This window comes from Pipistrellus kuhlii, unplaced genomic scaffold (genome assembly GCF_014108245.1).
Source record: "Pipistrellus kuhlii isolate mPipKuh1 unplaced genomic scaffold, mPipKuh1.p scaffold_m20_p_13, whole genome shotgun sequence".
NCBI lineage: Eukaryota > Metazoa > Chordata > Mammalia > Chiroptera > Vespertilionidae > Pipistrellus > Pipistrellus kuhlii.
In genome coordinates, this window is record NW_023425438.1 from 49,088,495 (window position 1) to 49,103,168 (window position 14,674).

Below are 14,674 nucleotides of genomic sequence, written 5' to 3' on the forward strand. Positions count from 1 at the left end.
CTGTGGAGACTGGCTTACTGCTCAGCCTGTCATGTGTTTGCTCCTTTTCTCTCTGTACCCCGCACCCACTAGTGAAAGGTTCCTTCTGGCCAGTGTGGTCCTGTTCATTTTGCATTCTATCCCACCTGTGTTTACGCTGCACCCCCTCTCCCCCCCAAGGAGGGCGGCAGTGCTGGAGCAGGGGGGCCCCAGGAGGCTGATCCAGACCAGATGCCAGAGCCCTAAACCAAGGCGGCCATAGGACAAGGATAGCAAATGGAAATTAGTCAGCAGGAAAAAATACCAACAAACAACCACGCTTCCAAAGCCCCCAAAACCTCGGCTCCTGCACACAAAACTCCTGAAGTCCTGTGCTGGTGCATTTAAGTGAAAGGCGGGACGAGGCCGAAGGCAGCCTGTCCCCTGCACATGTGCTCTGGGAGGAGCCCTGAGACGAGTCTGCCTCTGGGACAAGTCACTCAACCACACTCCATTCACTGTCTTCATCCTCGAAGGTGGGAATCGAGGTCTCTTCCAGCTTGATGAACCCATAGAGAGAAAGAGAACAAAAAAGGTCAGAGTCTGGGTCCCAGGGGTTGGTTCTCTGTCCTCACCTCTCTTGCTTTTCAGTGATGGGGGCAGCCAGACCCTGTCAAGTTTGTCTGAAAGCAGAGACCAAGGCAGTCAGCCAGTCAGCCAAGTGCCCTGCACGCAGGACTCCCCAAATTAACCTTTATAATGGTCCCGTTGGCTCTCTTGCTGCTTCTGTCTACAAAAGAACGTTCAGCCTAGGAAAATGTCTTATAAGAGTTTATTTGAGCCAAACTAACGACAGTTGCCAGAAAGCAACATCACAACAGATTGAAAAGATGCTCCAGTAAATGGCAAGTTTACAGCTATCTTCTATAATAATAAGAGGGTAATGCCGAAACCGGTTTGGCTCAGTGGATAGAGCTTCGGCCTTCGGACTGAGAGGTCCCAGGTTCGATTCCGGTCAAGGGCATGTACCTTGGTTGCGAGCACATCCTCAGTGGGGAGTGTGCAGGAGGCAGCTGATCGATGTCTCTCTCTCTCATCGATGTTTCTAGCTCTCTATCCCTCTACCTTCTTCTCTGTGGAAAATCAATAAAATATATATATTTTAAAAAAGGGTAATATGCTGATTAGACCAGACATCATCCCAGATATCCTTCCTGACAAAGCCAGAGCCAGGGGGAAGCCAGCCGGGTCTCAGCTGCTGGAGGAAAGCCAGTGCCGGCAGCCGGGGAAAGCAAAGCCCACTCTTGCACGAATTTTCATGCATTTGGGCCGCTAGTTTTAGACATAAAAATCAAAAGAGGATATGTAAGGAGGGTTATATGAAACCCATTAGTGGTTGGTTAAGGGGGTGAGAGAAAGCAAAGTGGGGAGACCTCTGAGATTAGATAAAAAATGAAATGGAGAGACACTTTGACATTGGTAGGCACAGGACAGTTAGCAGTCTCAGCACAAAGGTATTCAGGGAACAAGGAGGGATTCCGTGGCCTAGTGCTCTGGTGCACGGGGTGTGCCCAGCGGGGTCTGGAGATGACTCTGACATTTCATAGCTACAATATTTTAGATGTAAAGAGATAATAGACCGGCTCGCTTAACATAAGGACTTTTCTTTGTCAAGGAAGCTACAGGCCTAGGACGTGACTCCTTTCTATATATGGATGTTTGTGTTCAGACCATTCCAGGTGATTTCTTTGGTCTCTGAGTGTGTAAGGACCATCATACAGGCCTGCCCTAAGCTTGTTAACTTCCATATATGGCCACATTTTTGCCCACATTTCTGTTTCCTCTATAGTTAGTTTTTTAAGAGAATATTCTTGAGTGTTGGTGCATTGGTGGATGGGGGTTTACACCCCTAAAGGAATTATGTTTAAAAGTTGCCGTCTCCTGAGTTCAGTGCTCTCTTTGATACACCTGTTCCTTGTGTCATGTGGGAATGCGAAACAAGACAGGAGGGTTTGCTGGGAAGTCTAGGACCTGACCAGAAGCAGCACTAGGTGGGACAGCCTGTCCTGCAGGGCCCTCTGGTCCCGTGGGGGGGCCCACACCACCCGGCTCACTCTCTGGGTTTCATGGGCTTCTTATCTACTCACCTGAGGCCGAACCCTACCTGCCCGCTCATTTGAGGCTGCTTCTCTGCCTTTAGCTCCCTCACCCCACATTCATCTGTGCTTCTGAAAGTCACCAGCCCCCACTGGCCACTACAAGGCTCACAGGAACACAGCCCCCTGTGCGCGTGTGACCCAGGGAAAAAGGGCAGTGTGTGAGCAGTTACACAAACGCTTATGAAATGTAAGGCAGGCACAGCCCTGGGCCAGGTGCTACATTATCCTGTCACATCTAGAGCCGGAGCCAACAAAACCCTGAGTCCTGTGTTGAACTTTGAAGTGACTGTCTGCCCATGTATGATGTCATGACAGCGAGGAGAGACATTTCTCCCTAGAAAACAGTCTCCAATTTAATAAAATGAAAATCTGTGGAAAAACAGATTTACTTGTGCTGTGATTAAAGACAAACCCTGCTACCACCTGCCAAAAAGGGGAAACGTCGCAAATCCATTAATGCCATTCCAGATGCCTCTGGAAGGGACCGAGGGGAGGGTGCAGTGAAGGACACACAGCCCGGGAAATCAGACATACGCACGCCAAACCTCACCCTCCATGCTGCCGGCGTGGGCCTGCAATGCTCCTAACCTTCGCAGGCCTATTGCTTCATCCATAGAATGGGAACTGTATTTATCTGAAGAGTTGTTATGATGGTTCAAGTAATGAACATAAAGTGTCTCACATAGCGCCTGGCATATAATTGGTGCTTACTTAAGAGGCGGGGGAAGGATTGTCTAAACGAACTCTGATTGCCCTTCATTTGGGGACAAGATAAGAAAGAATCTCAAGCACCCATTGTAAGCGAGGCCCTTTGTTAAGCACTTTGCAACAACCCAGCAAAATGGGTCCCACTGTGACCTCCACTTTGCAGATTGGGAACTGAGGCTTAGCTGCTTCAGTAACTTGCCAGAACTCCAAACATCATGTGGCAATTGGGAAAGACAGGATTTACGCTTGGATATGCGATGCTGGGGAGTGTGCTGTCCGCTGCACCAAACACAAGGGCCTGCCCCTGTGCTCCCTGGCCCTTGGCCCACAGTTTCCAAGGCAGATGTATCCACATTAGCCTCAGGAAAAACTTCCCAGGATACCTTGTTACTGTAAACTGAGATTGCAAGTATTTAGGTTAGGCCCAATTACAGTAACCTCCAAGGCACTGCTGAAATTAATTCCTGCGTCTAGCATTTCATCTTCGGTAGTGTTCAAATAGACAGCTTCGCCAGTTGACTTTGTGTGGCCCTTGGATGCACTCTGCGCCTTTCCCCACCCACTGTCTGTCCCAGAGGACAGAATCAGGTGACTGTGCCTCACTGGTTGGGTGTGACCAGTGAGAGCACAGTTGGACGAGGGTGATGTCATGAGGTTGAGTCAAGCTGGCTGTGTCTCTTAATGGAAGGTCACTACCCTTTTCAAGGAGACCTGTTCTCCATAGTCTCTCTCCTGCATAGTAACAGCACCTGCATTAGGAGCCCTGGGATAAGGCCCTCCTGGTCGATACTTCTATCAAGATAGGGTCCTGTCCATATCTTTGCAAAAAGATCCTTTTAACATTATCCTTACTTCAGCAAGCCATCTTTTGGCTTTTGACTGATAAAGTGAGCATCAGAAAATATTTTTTGTCTCTGGAATTGCACCTCTAATAGGAAGTGAGGTAGAACACACATTTGATCAAGCTGTACACACACACACACACACACACACACACACACACACACACACCCTGGGTAAGGCACTGAGATGATACCGACTAACCAATATCCAGTCTTCTCCCTTACCAACACAATTCAATTTTTGTTCAGGGCTGTAATATACCCAGGTAAAAATGCCCCTCCTCTCTCACCCCTGTAGATTGGTGCAGCCACTATGGAAAACTGTATGGAATTTCTTCCAGAAGCCAATTCCAGCATGTCAGCAGGGCTGAATCATCTGGAAATGGCTGAGGGCATTTCCCCAAACCTAAAAAGGATGCATAAATGGATTGTTTACTGCCATACAGCTAAGAGCATCTCAATCTACATGTCATTGCTTCTTACTGGCCAAACACCTGAACAGTCTTAGACAGTTCCACAAATCTGACAATGGACTCTGTAGACCAATCCCTGGCCTTTGAAGTGTATATCTATCTTGCCTTAAGACAATTTGTGTTAATAAAAAGCAAGGGGTCCTGAGACAAGGGAGAACTTGATTTCTTCAGCCAAGCTCCTCTGGCTCCTTAAATGCCTTCCAAAATTATGTTTAGTCTCTGGACTCTTTAATAATTTACACAGAGAGCTTCTCCAGATTCCTGAACCCTTCTAGATGCTGGGTCAAGACCACTGGCAAGTTTCCTCAAAAAATTAAAAATGGAACTTTCATTTGACCCAGAAATCCCAATTCTAGGAATATATCCTAAAAACCCCAAAACATCAAACAGAAAGAATGTATGCATCACTATGTTCATAGCAGTGTTATTTACAATAGCTAAGATTTGGAAACAGTCCAAGTGCCTATCAGTAGATGAATGGATAAAAAAGCTGTGGGATATTTACACATACCACTATGAAAAAGAGGGATCTCTTATCCTTTGGGATAGCATGGAAGGACTTGGAAAAACAATATGCTAAGTGAAATAGCCAATCTGAGAAAGACAAATATCACATGATCTCACTTATTTGTGGAATCTAGTGAGCAAAATGAATTAGCCAACAAAATAAGACCCAAAACATGAAGGCATGGAACAGACTGACATACTTTAATATGGGCGTTTGAGGGACAAGAAGAGGTAAACGAAAGAAATTATATGCATAGCCCATGGACACAGGCAATAGAATAGTGAAGACCTGGGAAGAGGGGGTGGATGGGGGCTGGGAAGGGGGATAAAGAAGAATAGACAGGAGATACCTGTAATACTATCAATAATAAAAACATTTAGTTTTTAAATGTCCCCCAAACTCTTCAGACTTTTTTTGCAATTTAGACTCCCTTAATTCAGACCCTTTTGGCTGTGTGACCTGCTCTGGCTAATGAGATGCAAGTGAAATATACTGGGTGGGGCTTCTTTGAGATTTCCTATTTATTACAGACTTTTTTTCCTATTAGGTCCTTGAGCACAGACATAATTGCTGTTTTAAAATCCTTGACTGATAGTCCTGACCGGTTTGGCTCAGTGGATAGAGTGTTGGCCTGTGGACTGAAGGGTCCCAGGTTCAATTCCAGTCAGGGACATGTGCCCTGGTTGCAGGCACATCTCCAGTGGGGCGTGTGCAGGAGGCAGCTGGTTGGTGTTTCTCTCTCATCAATGTTTCTGGCTCTCTATCCTTTCCCTTCCTCTCTGTAAAAATTCAATAAAATATATTTTTAAAAATTCTTGACTGATAATTCACCATCTGTTATACTCTCTGGTCAGTAACCATTGATTGCCTTCTGAGTGTGGATCATTTTTTCTGGTTTACTGGTATGCCTAGTTGTTTGGGTTGTTATCTAGAGATTGTGAATTCTATCTTATAGATACTCCTTTTTCTGTGATGTTACTCTGAATATCATTTTGAAATGGAGATATAATTCACAGACCATAAAATCAATCACCTTACAGGGTATACTACCAGGGTGTTTTCTAGTATATTCACAAAATGGTGCAGCCATCACCAGTTATTGCCAAACATTTCATAGCCACAAAAACAAAACAAAACAAAACAAAAAATTCCAACAAACAAACAAACAAACAAACAAAAAGCCCCATACCCATCAGCAGTCATCCCCCATCTCTTCATTACCTTAACACCTGACAACAACTGGTTTTCTTTCTCATCTATATGGATTTGTCTATTCTGGACTTTTTGTAAAAATAGAATCATACAATATGTGGCTTTTTATGACTATCTTATTTCACTTAGTATAACATTTTAAGGGTTCCTTTCATATTGTAGCATGTATCAGTGTTTCATATATTTTTATGTTGAATAATATTCCATTGTATGGATATACCATATTTTAATTGTTTATTTTTCAGTTGATGGACAATTGGGTTGTTTCTAATTTGTGGCTATTATGAATATTGCTGCAAGGATCATGTATGTAAATACATGTTTTCATTTCTCTCAAGTATATACCTAAGAGTGGAATTACTAAAGGTAATTCTTTAATCATTTGATGAACTGACAGACTACTTTCCAAAGTGGCTATGCCATTTTAACTTTATGTCAGTCAATTATAAAGACTCCCAAGTTATCCACTTCCTTATCACACTAGTTTTTTTTTTTTCCTTTTTCATACTATCTAATAAAAGAGTAATATGCAAATTAACCACCACTCTGCTATACCCACAAGCCACACCCACCATCCAATCAGGAGTGAGTATGCAAATTAACCCCAACCAAGATAGCTGTGGCCATGGACCAAGCAGGAGGGAGACTTGGGTTTCCCCGGTGATGGAAGAAGCCAAGCTTTCTGCACACCCTGACATGCCCAGGCCTCCACTCAAGGCTACAAAGTTTCAATTATAGAAGATAAATAAATCCCAACAGAAATGGTAGCTGCCATGAAGCTCACCAGGATTGAGTCTAAACGGGCAGTCAGACATCCTTTGAGGGACCCCAGATTGGAGAGGGTGCAGGCTGGGCTGAGGGACTCCCCCACCCCCTGCCGTGCACGAATTTTGTGCACCAGGCCTTTAGTAATAAATAAAAATCAATATTATTGTAGCCATTTTAATGAGCGTGTAGTTATAATGTGGCTGTGATTTGCATTTCACTGATGACTAATGATGTAGAGCAGAGATTTTCAACATTTTTTCATCTCATGGCATGCATAAATTAATTAATAAAATTCTGTGGGCTATAATTTTGACCAAAAAATATATAGATATAATTTTGATTGATTTATGCAAAATACCAATCCAATTAGAAGATGGGCAAAAGACCTTGATAGACATGTCTCCAAAGAGGACAAACAAATGGCCAATAGACATTATACTGGTAATTATTTACACTTTTTGCTCCAAAGTGACTTTTTACAAAATCAGGTGACTATCTAGTATATAAAAGCCTAAGCAACCATTTGACAGTTCAACCAATAGCTATAATGCGCACTGACCACCAAGGGGCAGACACTTGATGCACAGACATGGAAATATAGAACAGACTGATGAATCTCAGAGGGATTTTTTTTTTTAATTGAATTTATTGGGATGACATTGATTAATAAAACTGTATGTTTCAGGTGTATGATTCTATAATATGACATCTGTATATTGTATTGTACTGGGGTTTACCACCCCAAGTCAAGTCTCCTTCCATCACAATTTATCCACCTTTTACACTTTTTTACCTCTCCCACCTCCCTTTCACTCTGGTAATCACCATATCGTTGTCTGTGTCTGAGGTTTTTGTTTTTTTTTTTCTTTGCTTAATGGCTTCACCTTTTCCACCCATCCCCTAACCCCTTCTCTTCTGTCAGTCTGTCCTCTGTCTATGAATCTGTTTCTATATTATTTGTCAGTTTTTTTCACTTGATTCCACATTTGAGTGAAATCATATGGTACTTTTCTCTAACTGGCTTATTTCACTTAGAATAATGCTCTCCGTGTCCTGGCTGGTGTGGCTCAGTTGTTTGGGAGTTGTCCTGTGTTTGGGGCTTGATCCCTGGTAGGGGGCTTGTAGGAGATTTCAGGTGGTTCTGAATGATAATTGTGGTTTAGTTGTAATTTTGATGTGGTTGTGGGGGATGTGAATACTCTGTTTACCTATGCTTCCATCTTGGACCTGGCAACTTTCACTTTCTTGACACTATCATTTGAAGCACAAAAGTTTTTAGTTTTGATGAAGTCTAATTATTCTTTTTCATTGCTATAGTTTTTATATCATATCTAAAATTGTTTTGCCAAATCCAAGTTCCTGCAGGTTTACCCATGTTTTCTGAAAATATTATAGCTTTGATCCATTTTAAGTTAATTTTTACACATGTTGTGAAGTAAGAGTCCCACTTCATTCTTTTGTAGATCACTATCCAGTTCTCCCAGCAACATTTGTGGATGAAACAATTGTTTCCCCATTGAATGCTCTTGGTAGCCTTGTTGAAAAATGAATTGACCATAGATTTAGAGGTTTATTTCTGGACTGCTAATTTTATTCCACTGATCTACATCTGTCCTTCTGTCAGTATCACCCTGACTTAATTACAGTTGCTTTATACTACTGTTTTGAAATAAAAAAAACATGAGTCCCCCTATTCTTTTTCAAGATTATTTTGGCTATTCTGGGTCCTCTGAAATTTCATATGAATATTATAATCAATTTACACAAGTAAGTTTTCTGGAATTCTGAATGGGATTGCATTAAATTTATAGCTCAATTTTGGAAACTCTGCCACCTTAAATCTTCTGGTCAATGGAGATGGTATTCCCTCTCGTCCCCCAATTTATATCTTAATTGAATTTCTTTCAACAGTATTTTGTAATCTTAAGTATAAAAGTTTTGTACTTCTTTTGTCAGATTTATTCCAAAGTATTTTATTCTCTTTGATGCTACTGTAAATGAAAATTTTCATTCAAGTTGTTCATTGTAAGTTTTCAGAAGTATGATTTTTTAAATATATTGTTCTTGCATCCTGTAACCTTTCTGAACTCATTACTAGTTCTAATAGTTTTTTTCAGTAGATTCCTTAGAATTTTCTAAACACAAGATCATGTAATGTGTGAGCATACTTGTGTTCTTCCTTTCCAATTTCATTAACTTATTTCTTTTTCTTGTCTGGTTGCCCTAATGAGAAGTTCCAGTACTATGTTGAATAGAAGTGATAACAGTGGCCATCTTTGCCTTGTACTTATCTTAAGAGGGAAAGCACCTAGTTTTTTTTGGCTATTGAATATGATATCGGTTGTGGGTTTCTGTAGATGCCCTTTATCATGTTGAGAAAGTTCCTAGTTTGTTGAGTGTAACATGATACAGGTGTTCAATTTTGGCTAATACTTTTTCTCCACCTATTAAAATGATTATGACATGTTTGTTAGTTTGTCCTATTGATATAATGTATTATATTAATTGATTTTCAGATGTTAAACCATCCATGTATTCCTGGGATAAGTGCTGGTTGGATTTTAATATCCTTGTCATTTTTGTACTATATATTTTTAAGGTATTTTCTTAGTGATTGCCTTGGGGGGTTTACATTAACATTTTAAAAAAATGTTTTTATTGATTTTAGAGAGAGAGGAAGGGAGAGGGATAGAGTGACACAAACATCAATGAAAAATAACAATTGGCCACCTCCTGCATAACCTCCCATTGGGAACTGACCCTGCAATCCTCACATGTGCCCTGACTGGGAATCAAACTGGGGATCTCTTGGTACATAGGTTGACTCTCAAATACTGAGCCACATTGGCCAGGCATCATTAACATGTTAATTCCATTTAGTTCTGATTAATACCAACTTAATTTTAATAATATGCAAAACTGATTCCCTACTGCTCCTTTCTCCCCTTATTTTTATGCTGTTATTACAATACTAGAGGTCTGGTGCATGAAACTCATGCATGGGGAACAGGATCAGGCCTAAATGTGCAGCTGGATATCTCTCTCATGATCCAGGATGGCTGGCTCCCAACCACTTGCCTGCCTCTGCCTGATTACTCCTAACTGCTTCTGCCTGCCAGCCTGATCACCCCCTAACCATTCCCTGGCTGGCCCAATTGCTCCTAACTGCTCTCCCTTGCCAGCCTGGTCACACCTAATTGCCCTTCCCTGCAGGCCTGGTTTCCCCCAACTGTCCTCCCCTGCTGGCCTGGTCACCCCTAACTGCCCTCCCGGCTGGTTTGATCACCCACAACTGCCCCCCTCTGTAGACCTGGTCTCCCCCAACTGCCCTCGCCTGCAGGCATGGTCCCCCTCAACTGCCCTCTGCTATTGGCCATCTTGTGGCAGCCATCTTGTGTGTACAGGGGGGCAGCCATCTTTGATCACATGGGGGCAGCCATCTTGTGTCTTGGAGTGAGTCAATTTGCATATTACTCTTTTATTAAATAGGATAATTACATCTTTTACATTTTGTGCCCATCAATCTAGATTTATAATGATTTATTTAATAAAGGTTTAAGTTTGAAAGAAGAAAAAAGTAGTTATAATATAAAGAAATAAACATTTACAGTCTTTTATATTTACCTACATACTTATTTTTTTACATAGATTTGAGTTACTATTTAGTGCTCTTTGTTTCACCCTGGAATACTCCCTTTAAAATTTCTTATAAGGCAGAATTGCTAGCAACAAAATTTTCTGAGTTGTTTTTGTTTGGGAGTGTCTTTATTTTTTTATTCATGTTTTTTTTTTTTTTTATTGATAGTTTACCTAGATATAGAATTTTTGGTTGACAGGTACTCCTTCCCCCCTTTCAGAACTTTGGATATGTCATCCCATTGTCTTTTTCCACCAAAGTTTCTAGTAAGACATCAGCTTACCTTTCTGAGTTGAGTATCCCTTTAATATAAGTCCCTTCTCCCTTATTCTTTAAAAATTCTTTGACTTTGACTTTTTAAATATATGTATTTTATTGATTTCAGAGAGAAAGGGAGAGGGAGAGAGAGAGAGTGTGACAGACATCAATGAGAGAAAAATCATTGATTGGCTGTCTCCTGCACACCCCACATTAGGGGTCGAGTTTGCATCCTGGGCATATGGACTGACCAGGAATTGAATTGAACTGTGACCTCCTGGTCCATAGGTTGACACTCAACCAGTGAGCCACGCCGGGTGGGCCTGTCTTTGACTTTTGATAGTTTATAATTTATGGGTCTCTAGTTTACTCAATGTGGAGTTTGCTAACCTTCATGGATCTATAGATTGAGGGTTTCTAAAACAAATTTGGGGAGTTTTCAGCCATCATATCTTCAACTGTTTTTATCATTTTTATGAAGGAAATAGTTTTCAGAGGTCCTTAGTCCCCCATTTTCTATGATGTTACCCTTAAATTACTTTCAAAAAATATCTTTATTGATTTCAGAGAGGGAGAGGGAAAGATAGAAACATCAATGATGAGAGAGAATCATTGATTGGCTGCCTCCTGTGCCTCTCCCAATGGGGAATAAGCCCACAACCCAGGCATGTGCCCTTGACTGGAACCGAACCCAGGACCCCTCTGTCCGCAGGTTGATGCTCCATCCACTGAGCCAAACCAGCTAGGGCCAAAATTACTTTTAACAAGAAGTTTACATGGTTGGACTTAATCTAAACTTTTTCTCCTTTTAGCAGAAACCTAACTTTTCTGTTTTCAGCCTCAGAGGGGTGTGTAGAGTCTCCTAACAGAGAGGGAGAGAGAGAAAGAAACATTGATTGGTTGCCTTTCGTATGACCACAACCTGACTGGGAGTTGAACTGGAAATCTTTCCGTGCACAGGACAATGCTCAATCTACTGAGCCACTCCAGCCAGGCTCACTCTCATCTTAACATGTCTAAAAAAGTCTTTGGAAGCAGATATATTAATACCCAAAGCTTTTTTTTTTAAGGAAAAATACAGTATATGGAATAGAATGTTTTATTTTCAGAATGTGCATAGTGCTAAAAATAGACACTGCCCCTAACTCTCTGGACTCTACTCTGCCCCAAAGAAATCTCCACTTATCCAATTAAGCAACAGAGAATCAGAATTAGGACTGTTTACAGAAACAGGAATTTGGAGGCTAGACTGAAAGATAACAAAGTCACATAAATTCATATAAAGTGTATTTCAGGTTCTGGTGTGCAGTTCAGCCCTCCATTGTCTCTCTCTTCCTCTGGCCCCAAGAGCCCAGAGGTGAGAAGAACAACCTAGAAGACAGGCTTCCACTGTGTCCTGAGGGCCTCTAGGCCAAAAAAGCTTTATGGTTCCCCATTTTCTTGTCTGTAAGGTGCTATCCGAGGCACCTTCCAGCTTTCACACTCTAATTCTGAGGGAGACCAGAACTATACCAAATCGGTAAGTGTGATGCCAGGATGAAGGGACTCGGTGTGCACATTTTAGATTTTTACTTCATGTCAAAATTTGTTTAATGGTATTTTAGTAAGTAAACATACATTTGTAAGTTTTTTAAAAGCAAGAATTCAAGACCAAAAAGTGTTGCGATTAGATCTCTTCAGAAATGTTACTTTGGCACCATCTGCTGGGGAGCTTTTAAAATCTTTCCTGTACATAAATTTATTACCTTCCCAAAATGACTTAAAGGAAACTGTCACTCATTTATACCTGGATTGAGTATCCTAGCAGCTTTTATTAGTGGGAATTTCTGTGTAAATTCAGCATCACTAAAGGGGCACAGAACTTGTCCTGGGTAACTTTATGCTAACACATGCACATAAGTTTTAGAATGTGTTTGGATTTTGTGTGGGCACCTGTTTCAGCTTTTTCAGCGGCACCTGACAACCACTGTACTTTTTGTGGCAACCTGGGCTGTCTTTTGAAGGCCTGTGCACCAGGCACCTGAGACATATTTACTTACTGAACACAAACACTTACTTGTTAAGTGAAACTTCCTGCCTCCCAGGACTTGGACCACTCTTCAAGAATGCTTCCCAGCACCGTCACAACAGCTTGTCACTTGCCAGGAGGGTGACCTGGGGCAAATAATTTAACCACTGTCTTCTTCTCTATACATTAGCTGGCTGATCTGTTGCATGGGTACTATGAGACTACAATGGTTAACAAAGCCTGGCACTAAGCACTCCCTAAGTTACCATCACTATTATTCCCACAGACCCTGCTTTTCCTGTGGGAATACTCCTAGGACTGGCAGAATTCCCAGGAAGAAAACTCTTCACTCCATCTACTTAGGACAAGATGGATTTCATTTATTAATGGATTAAGCTGAGATCACACTTATATCTAGTTTCTGATATCAAATAGCCTCGTTATGGCGCTATCACTTTTTACATAATTATTTCTCAATGTTTACCTGAGAAAATTGGGAAGACATAGGCTTTTATGTCTCCCCTTGTCCATTCACCAAAAACCATCTGTGGTAGAAGCCACTGGTGTCCCCCCAAATCCATCGTCCATCCTCTCCTTTCAGAGCGAGAACAGCAGGCAGGCACAGAGCTGTTGACAGTCCCAGTTTACCTGGCAGTGTGGCCACCTGACTAAGTTTTTGCCAATGGAATATGCTGAGAAGTGATGTGCACCCCACACAGGCTGAGCCCCACAGAACTTCCCCGGCTGCATGAACTGTCCTTCCGCAGGATGGATGCAGGCGACAGCCCTGCAATGGTGGTCCACAGACAGAAATAAACCTTGGGTCCCGGAGGGACTGGGGTTGGGGAGGGGAGGGGAGCCTTGCCCTGCACACCTCTCTCCCCACCTTAGAACTGCTACTCAGTCAAGAAACACTTTCCTGCCTTAACTACAGCAATGGTGTGATCAGCTTTGTGACCACAGCCGAGCTGAACCTACATGCTAACCAGGTGTCACTGTGAGGCCTTTCCACTGTCCTTCCTGTTTACACAGACAACAGTCACATATGTGACTTTGTAACGTATTTCTACAATAATATTTTTCTGTATATTTTACATTCTTCATAATAATTTAATAGTTGCAGGCTAGTCCATAAAGTAGCATTATTCCATAAATTGTAAGTCACTTTCCACTCTCTAAATAATGCTAAAATGAACATTTTTGTGCAGAAGCCTTATTCTATATTTGAATCATTTTAAAAGCATCATTACCCTAGCTGGTTTGGCTCAGTGGATAGAGCGCTGGCCTGTGGACTGAAGGGTTCCAGGTTCGATTCGTCAAAGGCACATGCCTGGGTTGCAGGCTCGATCCCCAGTGGAGAATGTGCAGGAGGCAACCAATCAATGGTTGTCTCTCATCACGGATGTTTCTCTCTCTCTCTCCCTTTCCCTTACTCTCTGAAACCAACAATATATATATATATATGTATATTTTCATCAGAATTGGCAGTATTCACAGATTATAAACACACTGTTGAACACCTTTTCATAAAGACTGAATCCATTTCATTACTATCTTAATATACTCATTTTATCAGACTTTGAAAGCAAAAAGATTTTATAAATATATAATGGTATAAATGTAGGTCAATTTGATTTTTTAAAATTTCCCCCCCTTTTTGCCAAAACCGGTTTGGCTCAATCGATAGAGCGTTGGCTTGGGGACTGAAGGGTCCCGGGTTCGATTCCGGTCAAGGGCATGTACATTGGTTGCGGGCACATCCCCGGTGGGGGGTGTGCAGGAGGCAGCTGATTGATGACTCTCTCTCATCGATGTTTCTAGCTCTCTATCTCTCTCCCTTCCTCTCTGTACAAAATCAATAAAATATATTAAAAAAAAATTCCCCTCCTTTTTATTTTGCATTTCTTTGATCACTACTGAAGCTGAACACCTTCCCGTTTGCTAATTAGCTGTGTGGATGAAATAGAGGCCACACACTAAAACTGACAAGCTCAGGGGAGGCCTGCATGGCAGCCTTACAAACGCAGAGACTTAAAAGTAACCAAAGAGGACTGTCAGACATTAAAACTTTGTAACTAAAAGCTGCTCATGGCACAGAGTCATGACAAAGGTCAATGTTTATCTTAGAGCCTGTTTTCTTTTT